Source organism: Eurosta solidaginis, chromosome 1 (assembly GCF_040869045.1).
Source record: "Eurosta solidaginis isolate ZX-2024a chromosome 1, ASM4086904v1, whole genome shotgun sequence".
NCBI lineage: Eukaryota > Metazoa > Arthropoda > Insecta > Diptera > Tephritidae > Eurosta > Eurosta solidaginis.
Window position 1 is genome coordinate 46,251,810 of NC_090319.1, and position 18,901 is coordinate 46,270,710.

Genomic DNA, 18,901 nt, shown 5'->3' on the forward strand with positions numbered 1-18,901 from the left:
TTTAGCTTTTCTACTACACAATTCAAACAAATGAAAAATTGAATGAAAAGCAACGTAGACAAGCACGCAATTGTGCCCACACAAAAATCCTTTAGGAGTGAAAAGCGTTTTGGTATAAAAAATAAGAAAGAAAATACGGCAGTGGCAGCTGCGGCAAGGCAATAAAGCTCATGCTGCTGCTAAAACCTACATACATATATGTGTGTGTGTATATCCAATATTCTGGAATTGGCATAGCAATATAGCTACTATCGCTCTAAAAAAGTTTATGTATACTAGGGTGGGTCGATTTGTATGGACGAAAGTTAACCGATATCGCGCCATCGATTTTTCGATAGGATTTGGGCTCAGAAAAAAAAGTTCCACTATGCATACCCAAAAAAATAATTTTCGAGCCAGCGAAATTTCATTTTAAAAATTCTTCCAAATCTCCATAAAAGAAATTTTTTTTTTTTTTCAAAAAACTGCATTTACCATCGTCTTTAGCGCATTAATTCACTTAATTGGCGTAGTCCCAACCAATTGACACGAAAAAAAAATATACATAAAAAATGATTTGGAGCCTTGAAAATTAAAAAAAATGCATAAAAAATCGAAAGAATCGATGAAATTTCGCAGGCTCTAAAATTGTTTTTTTTTTGGGTATGCGTAGTGGAACTTTTTTTCCTGAATCCAAATCCTATCGAAAAATCGATGGCGTCATATCGGTTAATAAATCGACCCACCCTAATATATACGTATGTTTATGTATGTGTGTATGCCAGCATTTATGTAATTTTTTGCAAATGTCACTTAAACCGCTCAAACCGCAATGCACCGCAATTCAACCTCGAATTCGCTTTCCAAACCAAATCGACCAGCATTTTATACAATCTTCGTGTTAGTTTGCCTGGTTTAGGTGGTCGTCATTTGGTTTGGATGCCTCATTGTTCTGATTTTTTTTATTTTTGTTTTTTTGCTTCAACCAACGCGTTTTGTTATTCTTCTGCTTTGGTTTTAGCTTTGGCACTTTTTCCAACACAAAATCTATTGTATAGATTAAAATAAAAGACAAGTTCTTCAAATCACTCAGAAAGACAATATGATACATTTATATTTTCTACTACATACATACATATAGATGTTCCTGCATATCTTACTCCTTCCATTTGGTCAACTTTATCAGATATTGTTCCCTTTATGGCGACTGTAAACTTAAATTATCATTTTTTTCCTAGCGATTTCGTCATTTTGCTTATTCAAGCGTAGAAAAATACAGGAAATCGATTTTATTTTTAAGTTCTCTTCGATATTTGTTATGATTATACCTCCCCTTTCTCATGCTATATATGTAAGTACTTAAGTGTATTCTTTTGCTTTGTAATGTTTCTTGTGGATTGTAGGAAGTGCGGGTTGGATTTTGAAACGATCTATCATTCTTTATGCTCGTGCACTCCACCTTTAAGAAGTGATAAAGCTGTCAAATCTAGAAGCAGCAGGTGGCATTGCTTCTAGAAAGCTTTTAGTACTTGCTAAAATAACAGGGTTATTTTATGACATAGGTCGTGGTTCTTTATGGAGTTTTTCAGTTTGGACTTTGAACAAACTTCTGGAGGGCCACATGTACCATCCAGTTCCACGCAACCAATGAGCTGTTCTTAATTACTACAGGTTGAAATATTTAACATGTTGTTGTTGTATTAACTATAAAGCCTTCGGGGAGTGTTATCGATGTTGATAGTCCGTTTCTGGATATAGATCCGCTACATTCCGGTAACAAAGCACCATTAAGGCACTGCCCGACCATAGCGGGAACGATTTATATGACCACATTAAACCCTCTAGGCCATACCATCCTCCCCAACCCTAGTTCCATGAGAAACTAGGTGTCGCCAGAGCCTCGGCTGTTAATGAAACAGGATTTTCCACGTCTAGGTGAGGTTGACAATTGGGTTGCAGAAGCTGTATATTGCGCTGGCAATTCCTTGAGAGGGTTGCGCTACACAACCCCTTGAATGAATTTGGTATTTTAGTCACCTCTTACGACAGGCACGGGTATATTATAAGCCTCCTAATGCACTGGGGGAAAATATTTAACATAATTGTGTTAAATTACAAACTTTCTTGCTTCCACTTTCTCTACTAGATCAAAATAGATCGGTTCCTGGTTCACCAGGAACATTCTGGGTTTCTGTTAAGCTATCCTGAAAATTTTAATAAAATCGGCGGCTGCATTGAAAAATATGTACATTCTTTTTTATATATAAACATACATACATAAAAACATGCAAAAAAATAGAACTTTTGTTAAAGATTTTTAACTAAGCGTCTAAATTTTTTAAGAGTGGTATGCATGCTCAACCATTAACAACACTAATACGAATAAATATGTATGTATGTGAAGCTGATAAAAAAAAATAAATAAATGTAAGACGCGATAACCTCCGAAGAGATCTAAGGTCAAGCTTCTCTTCCAGTTTGCTTCGTGCTCCTCTTGATTTTCCCTACAAATTGGCCGGGCGGACCTACATGTTTTATGCCGACTCCGAACGGCATCTACAAGGCAGATGAGTTTTCACTGAGAGCTTTTTATGGCAGAAATACACCCGTAGCGCTTGCTAAACACTGCCGAGGGGCGACCCCGCTTAGAAAAATATTCATCTAATTGAAAAACCTTATTTCTAAAATTTTGATGGTGCTTTGCCCGGGGTGTGAACCCAGGGCATACGGTGTGGTAGGCGGAGCACTCTACCATCACACCACGGTGGCCGCCATCATATGAAATGGAAATCTATACATATGAATAAGCTATAAATGCACTCCCGATATTAAATAACGGTAGCGAATGCTTTTTTTCACCATTCGATATAATTCAACATGTATATTAATGATGAATAAAGTGATGTGGTGAAAATCCCACTCAAAGCAAGTTTTCTCTTACAGCTTACAGCGAACATGCACACAAACTGCATTGCTGACCTGCTAACTTTGTGTTACAACTTGTTAATTTTGTGTCACATAATTTCACTCTAATAAGTTTTCCATAACGCGCATTAAGAAGTATAACTTCAATGATATCAAATCTGAAATGTTAGAGTATACAAAGTGTTTAAGGTCATGTCTATGTAATTTATTGACTATTATGGGAAAATCATCCCCAGGTCTATTTTGTTTTTAAAGCTGTTTTCCCATTTTGTCAGTATGACTGAGAATTTCTTCAGCTGATCCACTAAGGCTCACTTTAAATGACGAATTAAGAAATTGGCTCTGAGCTAGAATTTGCTGTTCTGAAAATGAGCCTTATAATCTCAGTTGTAATATCCCCTTATCAAAAATGATAGAGACAGGGGCTATACTTTGTGTTTTAAGGGGAAACTTATTTATAACGCAACGAGTAATTTTTTCTCGTGTAAGTGGGAAGAGAAGAGAAATCGGGAAAGCATATGAGGGGGAAGAGTTAATTACATACATATGTTTTTTAGCAGTTTGTGTGAGATTATGAGGAGAAGTGTAAGTGCAATTGGCAGTAGAGTAGGAGTGGGAGCGGGAGCGGTAGTTGGGATGAGAATGGAAGTGACAGACGTAGCCTGCAGTTGGAATGAGCTCACGAGTGGGAGGAATATAAACGGAATATGGCATGTACAAGAACAAGAAGAAAAATTAAAGATAAAGGAGATGTGAATAAAACAGGGAGTGAAGGTGTGAAGTGGATATCACTTTCGAAAAGTGGCCAAACCAAAAAGCGAGGGAAAGAAAAGAGAAATAGGAACTTAGATAAAGTAATCAATTAAGAAAAGTAGGGGCCGGTTGTAGAAAGGAAGTAAGTGGGAGTAGAAAAGAGAAAATTCGGAAAGTGAAAGGGGTAAGATACGGGTGAGAGACAGGGATCAAAAATGGATAGCGAGAAGCACGAAGAAACACAGTTTTTCTAGTAGCGTGAGTGGGATAAGGAGATGAGAGTAGTGTGATTGGGATACATAGGGGTATTTGGATAAGAGGTGTCAGCGTAGTTGCAGTTGGACGGGATTCGCGAGTGGGAGGATGATAAATCGAAGAACGAACCGAGAAGAATAAGAAAAACATGGAAGTTGAAAGAAGTGAAAAAGATAGAAGGTAAAGAAAGGAAGCGTAGCTCACTTTCGAAATATTGGCAAATAAAAGTGCGAAAGGAAGATAGGAAGGAGAGGAACCTTGATAAAGTAATATATGAAGGAAAATAGAGGGAGGATGAAAGATAAAATAGAAGAGAACAAGATATTGAGTGAGAAGGGTGAGGTGTGGCGCCCATGTTGATATAGCAATATTCAGGCAGAACAAAGTCTTCCGTGTATTCTAGTAATCATATTAAATAAATAAAAATAAATGTAAGGCGCGTTAACCTCTGGATAGATTTTATGGGGAGCTTCTCTTCCAATTTGCGTCGTGCTCCTTGAAATTTTTCTTACAAATTGGCGGGACGGGAACTACTTGTTTTATACCAACTCCGAACGGCATCTACAAGGCAGATGAGTTTTAGATGAGAGCTTTTCATGGCAGACGTACATTCGGAGTGCTTGCCAAACATTGGCGAGGGGCGACCCCGTTAGAAAAATTTTATTCAAATTAAAAAAACTAGTTTCTAAAATTTTGATGTTGCTTTGCCCGGGTGTGAACCCAGGATCTTCGGTGTAGTATTCGGATCGCGCTACCATCGCACCACGGCGACCACATATATTATTTTATCATTATACATATTATACCAAAATTCACATTTTAATATTTTTATTTATTTTCTCTTTTATATCAAAGGAGTTTGTGATAAAAATTATAGTTTTTTTTGCTCATAATAAGAATTTGTTTGTACTTATCTATGTTTAAAGCTAAAGTTATATCTTAGTTGTTTTGAAAAATAGTTGAAATACGGAGTTATTTTTTTTTTTTTTTTAATAAGTAAAATATACATTTGTATGTACAAAGTTATGCTTGCATAGCAACCTGCATCGATGTTAAAGCAACGACATAAACTTTTACCATACACATTTTATTCATATCATATATATATTTTCCAAAAATTTAAAAATGTGTCAAAAAGTTCTAGATCTCCTTGTTCTCTTGTTTGTGCTCTACGCATAGTCGGTTACGAGAAGTAAAGATATAACTTTCAAATTTATGTGCAACTAACTTCCTTTATATTTTTATATCAAATGCAGGTATAAAGACGTGTATAAGCATTCAAGCTAAAATACACCTAAGAGAAAAATGTATGTAAATTCCAAATATCATATGCATCAATTTCTTTGTTTTCAAAACAAATGTACATATGTAGATAAATATATATAAATATACGTAGGTGAGTAAACATGGCATAACAAATCTAGATAACAGCTTGGCTTCTTCAATTGTAAACAAATTCATTACATTTATATATATAAAGTTGATATGTAATAACAAACGCCTTTGTATGCTTATGTTATAAGTCACCATCTTGGTCAATCGAGTATTTCATATTTTATTTAAACCAGATACGGAAGTTGTATGCTATTTTTATATCCAGCTTAACAATAACCTGAGGATTATTCGAATAATTACAAATGTATTAATGCAATATCATACACAACTAGGTGTATGCAGCAAAAAATAGTTAGCTATGTATAGGCATTAACCTGGGTCGATTTGTATGTACGAAAGTTAACCGATATCGCGCCATCGATTTTTCGATAGGTTTGGGCTCCGGAAAAAAAGTTCTTTGTGTGTGCTTTGCACACAGAGCATACAAACTTTGATTGGATAATGGTTGGTTGTACAGGTATAAAGGAATCGAGATAGATATAGACTTCCATATATCAAAATCATTAGTGTCGAAAAAAAATTTGATTGAGCCATGTCCGTCCATCCGCCCGTCCGTCTGTCTGTTAACACGATAACTTGAGTAAATATTGAGATATCTTCACAAAATTCGGTACACGAGCTTATCTGGACCCAGAATAGATTGGTATTGGAAATGACATAACATTTTGGGAAACACAAAAAACCTGATTATTTAGTAAATGCACCTAGAATATTGAAATTTGGCGTATGGACTGATATTGAGACTCTTGAAAATTTGCAAACATTTTTAAAATGGGCGTGGCACCGCCCACTCGTGATAAAATTAATTTTACAAATATTATTAATCATAAATCAAAACTCGTTAAACCTATCGTAACAAAATTCGGCAAAGAGGTTGCCTTTACTATCGGAATGCTTTGAAGAAAAATTAACGAAATCGGTTAAGGACCACGTCCACTTGTATATAAAAGATTTTTAAAAGGGTCGTTGACGAATAAAATAAGCTATATCTTTGCAAAAAAAGCTTTATATCAAAGGTAATTCATTTCCCATGTGCATTTATAACAATAAATAGGAAAAACTTCAAATTAAAAAAAATGGGTGTGGCACCGCCTCTTTTACGACTGAGGAATTTTCTATATTTCGGGAGCCATAACTCGAAGAAAAATTAACGGATCGTAATAAAATTGGGTACACAGATTTTCCCTATAGCAGGAAATAGTTCTTGAAAAAATGGACGGGATCGGTTAAAGACCACGGCAACTGAGATATAAAACAAGTTTACAAGGGTCATAGACTATAAAAATAAGCTATAACTTAGCAAAAAATAGTTTGGAATCAATGATATTTCACTTATCAAGTTTTATTGTAAGAGGAAATGGGAAGACATTTTTTTTAAACGGGCGGTGCCACATGTTTTATAGAAAAGTAATTTATCTGAAATGAAATGTGCAATTGAAGCACCCGAACTTAGACACCTTTTTCTGTTTTTTTTTTGGGTTTTAGGTTTGGTTTTTGATTTTTGAGGTTTTTTAAGGTCTTTTTGAAAAAAAAAGCTGTTATCGACAATGTTTTTAGCGGACATTTAAGTTGGTCATGAAAAAAACCTTAAAAAACAAAAACCAAAAAAAAGCTAAAATAAATTATTTTTTTGGGTATGCGTAGTGCAACTTTTTTGTCCTTAGCCCAAATTCTATCGAAAAATCGATGGCGCGATATCGGTTAATAAATCGACCAAGTCTAATAGGCATACAGCTGCGTACATGAAAATAGCAGTGGCAATTTTTAACAAATTTCGTCAATTAAAATTAATTTTTATACCATTCATGAAAATGAAATGGTATATTAACTTCATCACTAATCTCAAAATTGTAAGTCCTTAAATTAAAATAGATAGACCCACCAATAAGTATGCATAAATGATCCTGATGAAGAGCTGAGTTGATTTAGCCATGTCCGTCTGTCTTTTTGTATGCAAACTAGTCCCTCAATTTTTGAGATATCTTGATAAAATTTAATGAGCGGGTATATTTAGGTGTCCGATTAGACATTTGTCGGAACCGGCCTGATCGGACCACTATAGCATATATCCCCCATACACCCGATTTTTCAGGAAAACGGGATTGTAGCCATATCTTCCTCAATTTATCAGATTGAAACTTCAGACTTCACCATACGCTTTCGTATAGATATATCACACATAGTTGTCTGAAAAAATGGATGGGATCGGTCGTATATATAGCATATATACCGCACAACCGATGTTCAGATAAGAAGCTTTACTGCTCCCTCAGGTATAGGCTTGAAATTTCACCGAATGCTTACGTATGTAGCATGTATTGTTGTCTAAAGGTATCATAGATATCGGTGGCATATATGTATATTATATACCTCATATAAACTCTCAATTTTGCCTCCATTTTAACGGCGAGAAGTTTCAAATGTTAACAAATTCTTACGTTTACGTCATATATTATTAAGACAAGTGATTAGTTGACGGCCAACGTGGTGTGATGGTAGCGTGCTCCGCCTACCACACCGTATGCCCTGGGTTCACACCTCAGGCAAAACAACATCAAAATTTTAGAAATAAGGTTTTTCAATTAAAAGAAAATTTTTCTACGCGGGGCCGCCGTTCGGCAGTGTTTGGCAAGCGCTCCGGGTGCATTTCTGTCATGAAAAGCTCTCAGGGAAAACTCACCTGCCTTGCAGGTGCCGTTCGGATTCGGTATAAAACATGTAGGTCCTTTCCTTTGTAGGGAAAATCAAGAGGAGCATGACTTAAATTGGAAGAGAAACTCGGTTTTAGGTCTCTTCAGAGGTTTTCGCGCCTTACATCTATTTTTTTTAAGTGATTAATTCTCATAGCTATTTCATGCAGACTGCAGAAACGTCAAATTTTGAATCCTCACACAAACTACCCACCTATTTTATATTTATCTTAAAAATCTTAAAAATCGCTTAGGTATCTAAATCTGGTCACTATATATTTCATATCTTATACAGCCGATTATTTGAGTTGGATAAGATTATTGTTCAGTCCTATTTATGAAAAGTATGAAGTCTTCGGTACAGCCGAAACAGTCCCGTCCTTACTTATTTTTATTGTTGTTACACCGCGCGAGTATTTGCAAGTCGGATGTTGTTATTGAAAACAATTCGTCATAATCTTTGATTGCTTAGCAACAATTCATAATTGGCTTACAATTTATTCCCAAATTATTTTTTTCGGTACATTGATCTTTTTATTTAGATACATATTTATGTATGTGAATATAAATATTTACAACAAAGCGTACAGAAATAAACTGCATAAAAATAATTTTTTATTTCCTCTATATTAGGTCGGTTGAATGTTGGTCCGCATTTTCAATACAAATCTTGCTATCGATTTTTAAGTAACTTCTCATTGAGCTACTACCGTGAAACTACACATATAGGTTAAGACACCGAGACAATGCAACAAAAGAGGAAAAAAATTTGGAATTTTGAGATCGATTTTTAAGTAAGTTCTGGGTGAGCTAGAGACTTGAAATTTCAAACTTAATTCAGAGGACGACGAGAGCATAAAACATATTAAAAAAAGTTTCGCTAGGGGGCGCATGTATTGAGTTTTTAAGAAAAATTGTACGGAACGGGGGGAACCTTATGATCGGGCTAGCACAGATCTCAAAATTCAAAGGTAGAGAATCCACGAGAACATAACATGTTCTGAAAGCTGTTATTCAGAGACAGTAAAGCCTCCAACATTTACGTTAACATACGAACACATGTATACTGCATAAGCTGCTTTATTTGATAAAATACAAGTATGTTTCGCATTTCTTTAAAAAAGTATATTATAGTCCCCGTTTTAAAGCAAAAGAAGAAGGTAGCGGCTTGGAACGACCAAGTTGGATCGAATCAAGGTGTTGCTGCTACCGCAACAACAGCAGCGTACGATAGCGGAGTCGGACTATACTCCATTTACATTTTGAAGCGGGAGATAAAATACAAACTGAAGTATAATTCACAATTCGTTAGACAAACAAGTCCCTTGCGCAAGTCCCCAATTTAAAGCAAACCAAAACGGCTGTGGCTAGGAAACGAACAAATGTAAACGAACCAATATTGTGCTGCACCCATACAACAACAGCAAATAATACCCTACCATATTTATAAACTACTGCTATGAAATTTTTCAAGCTTCGAAATGCATTCGTAAGGGTGTATGTGTAGTATTACAAGCATGAGCTCGAACGTATGTTTAAACTAATGCAAGTATAAGTATGAGTTGAAAGCAATAATTTTACGAGTAAGCAAGCCACGTGCTTACTTATAGCAATCCAAGCTTAGCGTAAGCTTAACAGTAGCTTAAAAATCAATGTAGCTTGACGTATTTCTGTGATATATACTATATTGTTTACATACAACTATTGAATGCATTTATGTGAATTAATAAATGTATGTTTTTCAACTTTTAATAAATAAGGCCCTACTCTTTTCCACCTAGAACTCAAATGTAGAAAAAAAAATTAAGCACTTCCTTTATATAAATGAACAAAAATCAGCGAAAAATGTGGCCTTATACAAAGAAATATTTTTACCGAACTTTTATTTTAAAATTTTGACATAGAAATTCTAAAAATATTTATGAGAAATAATAATATAAAAGTGAAGCGCACATTACTTGGATTGGAAAGTTGGTAGGAAAGAAGATATTAGTAGTCAATCAATTGCGCTCCTCCTTTATATTTTTGCTTCACATAAATATTTTTGCAATTTCTATGTCAAAATTTAAAAAGCAAAGTTGAGCAAGAATATGTGTTTATATAAGGAGACATTTTTTGCTAATTTTTGACCATTTATATAAAGAAAGTGGTTAAAATTATATTATTTTATTTTTATTTTCTCCTTTTCTTACATTTTATCGGTGTCTTCACCTATCTCTTAAGTTTTACGCTTGTAGCTAAATGATAATTTACATAAAAATCAACCCAAAAATTCCTCCGTTCCGTTTGACTTTTATACTCAGCTGGGCAGAGCTCAGATAGATATAGACTTCTATATATCAAAATCTGGGCGAAAAAAGAAATTTATTCAGCCATGTCCGTCCGTCCGTCCGTAAACACGATACCTTGAGTAAATTTTGAGGTATCTTGATGAAATTTCCTATGTAGGTTACCGGATACTCATCTCACATCGCCATTTAAAATGAACGAAATCGGACTATAACCACGCCCACTTTTTCGATATCGAAAATTTCAAAAAACGCAAAAAGTGCGATAATTCATTACCAAAGATGGATAAAGCGATGAAACTTGGCAGGTGGGTTAACCTTATGACGTAGAATAGAAAATTAGTAAAATTTGGGACAATCGACGTGGCACCGCCCATTTTTGAAAGAAGGTATTTTGAAAGTTTTGTAAGCCGTAATTTGGCAGTCGTTGAAGATATCATGATGAAATTTGGCAAGAGCGTTACTCTTATTCCTATATGTGTGCTAAATAAAAATTTGTGAAATCGGATGACGAACACGCCCACTTTTTAAAAAAAAAAATTTTTAAGTCAAATTATAACAAAAAGTTAATATATTAATACCTCTAATTTGATACCCATATCGTACAAACACATTCTAGAGTCACCCCTGAACCACCTTTATGGCGATATCTCGAAAAGGCCTCCACCTATAGAACTAAGGCCTACTCCCTTTTAAAATACTCAGGAACACCTTTCGTTAGATACTCATATCGTACAAACACATTCTACAGTCCCCCTGATCCACCTTTATGCCAATATCTCGAAAGGGCGTCCACCTATAAAACTAAGGCCCACGCCCTTTTAAAATACTCATTAACACCTTTCATTTGATTCCCATATCGTACAAGCACATTCTAAATTCACCCCTGGTCCACCTTTATGGCGATATCCCTTAATGACGTCCGCCCATAGAACTATGGCCTACTCCCTCTCAAAATACTCTTTAATACCTTCCATTTGATACACATGTCATACAAGCACACACATTTTCCTACATGGTGATTTTCCTTGTTTTGTCTCCATAGCTCTCAGCTGAGTATGTAATATTCGGTTACACCCGAACTGAGCCTTCCTTACTTGTTCTAAATATGTTAGTCCGTACGCCCCGGCTGTCATCGACCTCTTAATTAAGTTTGAAATTTCAAGTCTTAAGCTCAGTGAGAAGTTACTTAAAAGCTGGTTTGAAAATTTTGAAATTCTTATCTAATTATTTCGATCCATAGGCCACCTAACGGATTTTTTCCTTTTGTTGCATTGTCACGGTGTTCTAAATTATGTGTAAAGTTTCACGTTTGTAGCTTAATGAGAAGTTACTTAAAAATCGATTGCAAGATTTGTATGAAAAGCGGACAAACATTCAACCGACCTAATATAACGGAAGTAAAAATACAGTTTATTTCTATATGCTTTGTTGCAAATAATCTTATTCACATAAACCCAGAGAAAAACGCCGTTCTAAAAGCCAGCACCACCGGACTCAATTCAAGCTCTTCATGTCCTTACTTCTTCGTTTTTGAAAAACGAACGACCTGTTCTCAAAGCAACAACCTTGTTCTTGAACTGACAACCATGTTTTTGAAAAGAGAACGGCTGGTCTTAAATTATGAACAAATATTCTATTAACGAGAACCAATGTTCTTAAATTAAGAACAATGTTCTTAAATTAAGTTCAAGAAAAATGAAACGGTACAATTCATATGTATGCACTACAATGTTAAATACAACATTTGGCACGAGTTATCAAGCAGTTGTAGTGGCCCAGCTATTATGATGTTGTGGTTGCGGTCGTGTGGCGCGAGTTCGATCACCGTCAAACTCTGAATTATTTTAAAACAATTTTTTTATGTTCTATTTTTTTTTTACTCTTATTTTTCGTTCAGTTTCATTCACATATGCAGATGCAATTCTCAAACTATTTATGAAATGCTTTAAGTATATATGCAGATTACGTCTTCAAATAAGAATAACTTCTCAATAAGAGAAATGAATGAAAAAATGCATATTATGCCTTTTTTCTTAAATTTTTGAATTTTAATAAAAAATTTTTTATTTTAAATATTTTTTATTTATGACAAAAAAATTATAATTAATAAAAAATAAATAATTTCCCCTCCCACCAAAGATCAAGCACGAACCTTTCTTGAATTGAGATCGAAAAATGTTAAATCGATCCCAAATCTTTCTCGAGGCGTGAGAACGAAAAATCTTAAACTAAGACCAAGTAGTGCTTGAAATGAGCACAGAAGGTTCACACATCAATACCAAACTGGTCATAAAATGCGAACGGTGTGCTTGGAAAAACTGTTCTTGAAACAAGCCCATCGGTCACGAGTTAAGAAAAAACGTACTTAACGATCTTTTGTCAACGAATGTTCTTAATTTTGAACTTGTTTCGTTCGTTTTAGAACGATTTTTTTCTGAGTGTACATAAATATCTAAATAAAAAGATCAATTATGAATTGTTGCTAGGCAATCAAAGATTATGACGAAATGTTTTTAATAACAACATCCGACTTGCAAATACTCGCGTGGTAAAATAACAATAAAAAATAAATAAGGACGGGACTTATACCTTTCATGAATGAAGCTGAGCTGTAGTCTTATCCCATAAGTAATATCCGAATAATCGGCTGTATAAGATATGTAATATATAATGAACAAATGTAGATACTTAAGCGACATTTTCGATATATGTAAAATAATAAAACATAGATCGGTACTTTGTGTCAGGATATAAAGTTTCACGTTTCTTGTGGTCTGTATGGGACGCCTATGTATGACCATGACTTACGAAATGATAAAATGTTTCTTACATTAGTTGGTTGTACGAGATATATACAACTGATCTCTGTGATTTTTTTATACATAAATATGTGCCTTATATATTCGGTGAAGCTTTTGACTGAGAAATTGAGGACGATATTACGAAAAGCTATTTTGTTTGTCAAAAATCGATTGTGTAAGGAATATATTCCTACAAATCAATTAAATTTCAAATACAATTATGAGATTCAAGACAAACTTAATATACCATTTCATTTTCACAAAAGGTATAAAAATATCTCCCAAGAATACGACCTCTAAAAATCTTGTAGTATTGATCCCATTTTTCAGCTATGTTGAAAATTTAAACCAGGTAAGCCTACAAAATTTTATTATGTGGACGATTTCCATTCATATACTTTAAATATAATTTACCTTTGGAACTCTGTGCTACGGTGCTATCAACATCAAATATCTAAGTGGATTATAGATACTATAACGGCACATTATTTGTGTGTTTTCTTAAACTATATTTATTATAGTTCCGAACTAAATATATATATCCACTTTACAACTATTTGGTTTATGGGCACTATTTCGTTAGTTTCGACCTAGTGTAAAAATTTACAATTTAGATCGAGTTCTTTGTTGATGTTATTTCGTTGATCCACAGCCGCACAGAAACTCAACATGTGGCTTCTAATACGATTTTATCACCAGTGGGAATATAGGTGGGAAGGGCTTTAAAGTGTAGGGAAATGTGACATACTCATAGTCGAGGTGGTAGTTTTTCTTTGTATATTCAGGGTACATATTAAGAATACCAATATTAATGTGGATAAAATTTTATTGAGAAATTCCATACCACATGTCCGCAGTTGATTTGGACTTAGAATCAAGAATATCTCTTTATATAAGGACACATTTTTCGCTAATTTTTGCCCATTTATATAAAGGAAATGCTTAAATTTGTTTTTTAATTTCCTTTTATTTTTCTTTGTATTTCGTAGTTCTTTGATGGATCGGGCGATTCTGGATATTCATACCTGGGCATCTAATGTCGAGTTGAAAGTCAACGCGAAGAAGATGGATATGGTCTTGTTTACAAAGAGGTACGAGGTTCCAAACTGAACCAGGCCTAAGTTAGGAGGAGTAACCTTACAGGAGAAACCTTGTCATGGAAGCTCAACGTGGAGGAGAGGGTCAAGAAGGCCTCAATGCCACTCTATGCATGTAAAAGAACGCTGGGATGTACGTGGGGCTTATCGCCCCCTTTTTCTCATTGGGTATTTACAGCGATTGTAAGCCCTATTATATACTATGGAGTTCTTATTTGGTGGAAAGCAACACAAAAAATAACATACTTCAAAAATTAGAGGGGATATGCAGACTATCGATGCTTAGCATTACGGGAGCCCTGAAAACAACCCCGACTGCTGCACTGTATGCCATTCTGCACATTCCACTTGTAGGCCTGGTATCTAAGAACATAGCATTAACAACCGCAACCAGGCTCGGTGCCTCGGGGCAGCTTGAGCGCCGACCATATGGCCATAGTAGTATAGCGTCATCAATCACAAGACGAACAGGCTACCTGATTTCCTATCTGCGCTTCGAGGGAGATCTAAAGGCCACAATAGAGGTTGGCGCGAGGGTGCGCAAATGGCGGACGAGGCGATACATGTGTACACCGACGGTTCCAAAGTAGTGGAAGGAGTAGGGTCTGCGGTATACTACGCTGATTCGGAAATAAGCAGATCCTATAGGCTTCTGGATTACTGTAGCGTTTTCCAGGCGGAAATATTAGCCGTAACCAAAGCAGTAGAAACACTGGAAGAGAACAGCTTAAGCTGCAACCGTGTTAACTTTTATATTGACAATCAAGCAGCAACTAAGGCAATAATCTCGCATAGCACAGCATCATAAATAAAAATTTTTTAGACAATAACAATAAATGTTGTGTGTCTTAATATCACTTATATTTATACAAACATTTAGGAACATTCGTTAAACAGTTACTTATATAAACGTAAAGGGAATGATAGTTGCAACCTTTAAGGATATTTATCACCATCTGCTGATCTAAAACTTTCTCGCCAAAACAATTATACCGAATATCTTTATATATAGGACATAAGCCAATGAAATGGTATGTGTCTTCAACAGCATTTGGATTGCAAATAGAGCAGTTTACGGAAGCAACGTTTTTGAAAGTTCTAGCATTAAAATGTAGCAAGCCACCCCTTGCCCGGAAGATCAGACTTATGGCATATGCAGAATACGTATAATTAAAATAGGTGGAGTCCGTAGGAATCAAGCCGGAGTAGAGGTCATGTGACCTAGACTGGCGTGCACGTTCCGCATCTGTACAAGCTTCTTTACATTTAATTAATAGCTGTATTTTTTACATGTATATACATCTGCACTTAAGCTTTATATGGACTGCTGCGTGTAAAAATTTGTCTCCAGGTATAAAAGTGTTACGCATAAAACTAGTACTGCCAAATCTTAGTATGCATCATACTCAGTTGCAACTGAAATGTGTATCTCCGTGTTATGATCGAAAAGTGTATGTGTCCAGTATTCATCGCAACCGATTCAGTTATGGGTTATGACAAACAGAGCTGCATGTCTCCACTATTCAATACATCCCGGTTTGTAGCGAGTTATTTACCACTGCCACGAGTCTTCAATAATTGCCTTTATATGGATCTCCTAAACATTATGTAAATGATGATAGGCGTTTTTTTTTACCCGCAAATTTAGATGTATTTACGTATAAAAAAAAACACGGGTAATGTATGCTTTTTGGGAGTAAAACAAGCAATACACGGGTGAACAAACAAAAAATAATAAAAAATCGTTGGCAAAATTTTTACTAACGATTTCTAATGGTTTCAATTGCACGAAACCAAAATCTTAAAACAGGTTATCCACTTTGTCACTTAAATGTAAGGCGCGATAACAGCCGAAGCGGTTTTAGGCAGAGCTTCTCTTCCAATTTGCGTCGTGGGACCTACTTGCTTTATGCCGACTCCGAACGGCATCTGTAAGACAGATAAGTTTTCCCTGAGAGCTTTTAATGATTGAAATACACTCGGAGTGCATGCGGAACACTGTTTAGGGGCGATCCCGCTCTGAAACATTTTCTTCTAATTGAAAAAGCTTGTTTCTAAAATTTTGATGTTGCTTTGCTCGTGAAGCGAGTCCAGGATATTCGGTGTGGTAGGCGGAGCACGCTACCATCACATCACGGCTTAGTGCTGCCCATCCTGTGACATCACGTCTAGTGCAAGTGTAGATGTGGTATGAAGGACGCTGCTTCTTCCAACTATCACCAATCAAAGCACCGATCGCTACCTTTTGACTATGGGAAAATAGTATAGTGGTTTTCATCAGATCAGATACATGACAGCTTGCTGTTAAGAATAGTCCCAAGGTACTTAACTCTGGCAGACAGTACCAGTGGTACTTCCGAATAGAGGGTGGTCTTAACTCTAATCGAAATTATTTGGACCACCTGATAACAGTCTCCTGATTTACCAGAAAACGTCCCTCAGTGTATTCGGAAACTTAACCCCGACAAGAATTGCTAGGTCATCGCCATAATTTACGCGTTGGCAGCTCCTATCTTCTGGGTCTTGAAGAGGGTCGTTCACTACCACAACAGTGAACAGGAAACAGAGAACATCCCTGCGACGTGCCCTTTCTCACCTTTCTCTAAGTCGTCAATCCCCTCCCACTCCGCCTCTTCAGTTCTACCACTCAACAGTCTGCTGATGAATTCTACTGGACTAGACGATTCGACTTCCAGTGCTGAGAGGGGCCTTTAATATCCCGCTGGCCCGATGTTTTTGAAGGCTCTTTCCATGTGAACTTAGACACCCAGCACGAACGCCTTACTCTCGAGGGATCCCCATTCGTCGATACTGCGAGGGAGAATACTTTTCTTGCATAGTTCATTGTTTTAGTGAGTACCCTCAGTGAATGTCGAGTGGCACATTCATTCAACCAGATTACTTTGCATTTGCTTTCTTCGATGAACTTAAGTAGCAGTGAAAGATACACGTTCCAAATCTCTGTCAGACTGTCGAAAAATCCTGCGCGAAGAAATCTGAAACTTCTTGTTTACTGTCCTGCACATCGGTAAAATAGGTGATGTATCGACTCCTCTTCCTTCTGATGTTGTAGAGGGGGCTTGTCGGTATGCGCCACTGCCGGAGCAGTGGTGTAATGTTTGCGTTGACAGCTGTAAGTATTTTCATTGCAGACTTGTTTACCTTGGGAAGGAAGCTTGCTGCGTTCCTATCGAAACATGGTGTTGAAATCTCGCAACCATCATGGTTGGTCTGAGCAAGTCTTTTGCCCTCATCGCATATTTTCAGATTTCCCTCAGGAGATAAACCAGCGGTGGTCGTAAAGAGCTATTCGCTTCGCGTAAGTCAATTTCTTAACATTTCTCTTGCCGTATTATCTGCGAAATGCAATGCCGTTAATGCGAACCGGCTGTCAACAAAGATTTTTACATTGATGTGTGAGACGTATTATCCTTGAGCAGGCTGCTCTTGCTCCCGCTATGTCATGGACCTCCGCCTGGCCGGCAATTCCTGAGTCAGGGAGTCAATATGACTGCTTTACTTGCAGATATTTCGAGTAAATTCCGGCTCCAGTTCTATTTGTTATTTAATCCGCCATAAATAGTATTCGTTTCTATTACTAATTTATTACTACTAACCATGTTGCTGCAACATGTTTAACAACATAAGTTGCTCCCTCACACGTTATTCTTACTCCGAAAGCTTTTGCTCTCATTTTAAACGCTTGCTACAGCTAAATGCTAAAATACTCTTCGTTTTCATATTTTCACCGTAAAATTCAGTTTTCTCATTACTTCGGCATATTGAGCAGAAATATTCGGCTGCACGAAATATACATTGTCTAAACTTAAATCCTTATTGTGACGCTCTAATATATTTAGTTGTCTAGTGTAAGTGCTTGTAAAAGGACATTCAAGCGGTTTTGAAACGCGCAATAAAGTTCATGTGCGTCGAGTAGAACAAAAAATAACAAAAAAGTTGAGTAAATAAATGAAGAAAGGAGCAAAAAATAAAAAATAACGAATGAGTATTCCTAAAGCCAAAAACAAAAGCAACATCTAATTATCATTAAGCCCTATGTGCGTTGCTTAAGCGTACCGGCAACATCTGTGTAAAAGCAGCCAATCAGTGGGTGTGACAATATTAATCAAAGCATTTAAAGTGTAATAAATAAAATTGCATATATTCAGTTAATTCAAACAATAGAAAAAAGCACAAAGTATGCACGACACTTTGTCGTTACATTGTATGGTTTGAGTGCATTGAGTTTCATTTCCGTTGAACGGAAATTAATATTTTAGTGAAATGTTTTCCTGTGCTAATGAATGTGTGGTGCGTTTACTTCTTTTAATGAAAATGCATCAATTCATACAACAACAACAGCAATACATATTTAAACTGCTATATTAACCATCAATGATTTCAAAGAAATTCTAATTTTAGACATCTGTGCGTATATTTTGAACGATACAAAAGGTATGCCTAATCCTAAAAGTAGACTATGCTAAAATATAAAAGAACTAATAAACACTTAATCTAAAATAAACAACATCCTTGGATCACAATATAGAAAACGTGACTACAAACGAAAAATATACATTTCGGTATCAGCAAGTAATGGAATTAATAATGTAATGATAGTTTTAGAAATAAATTGAATATGTGGTGATTTCGTACTTAAAGGTTGATCCATTTGTGGTAAAAAAAAAAACAAAATAATATATCTGAATACTACG

The 18,901-nt window shown here is 35.8% G+C and overlaps 1 protein-coding gene across 7 annotated transcripts in view; it reads left to right on the forward strand.

Annotated features, from left to right (window-relative positions):
• The first annotated feature begins 18,065 nt into the window (after positions 1-18,065).
• The window catches only part of dpr5 (defective proboscis extension response 5), a 47,145-nt gene continuing 46,309 nt past the window's right edge, over positions 18,066-18,901 (forward strand). For 4 of the 7 annotated variants that reach the window (XM_067763748.1, XM_067763784.1, XM_067763326.1 and 1 more), the window contains exon 1: positions 18,078-18,796. The gene's annotated coding sequence lies outside the window, so the exon portion shown is untranslated. Of the gene's footprint in view, positions 18,797-18,901 lie in introns of all 7 variants that reach the window. The other 3 variants (XM_067763658.1, XM_067763503.1, XM_067763582.1) reach the window with 3 other exon arrangements.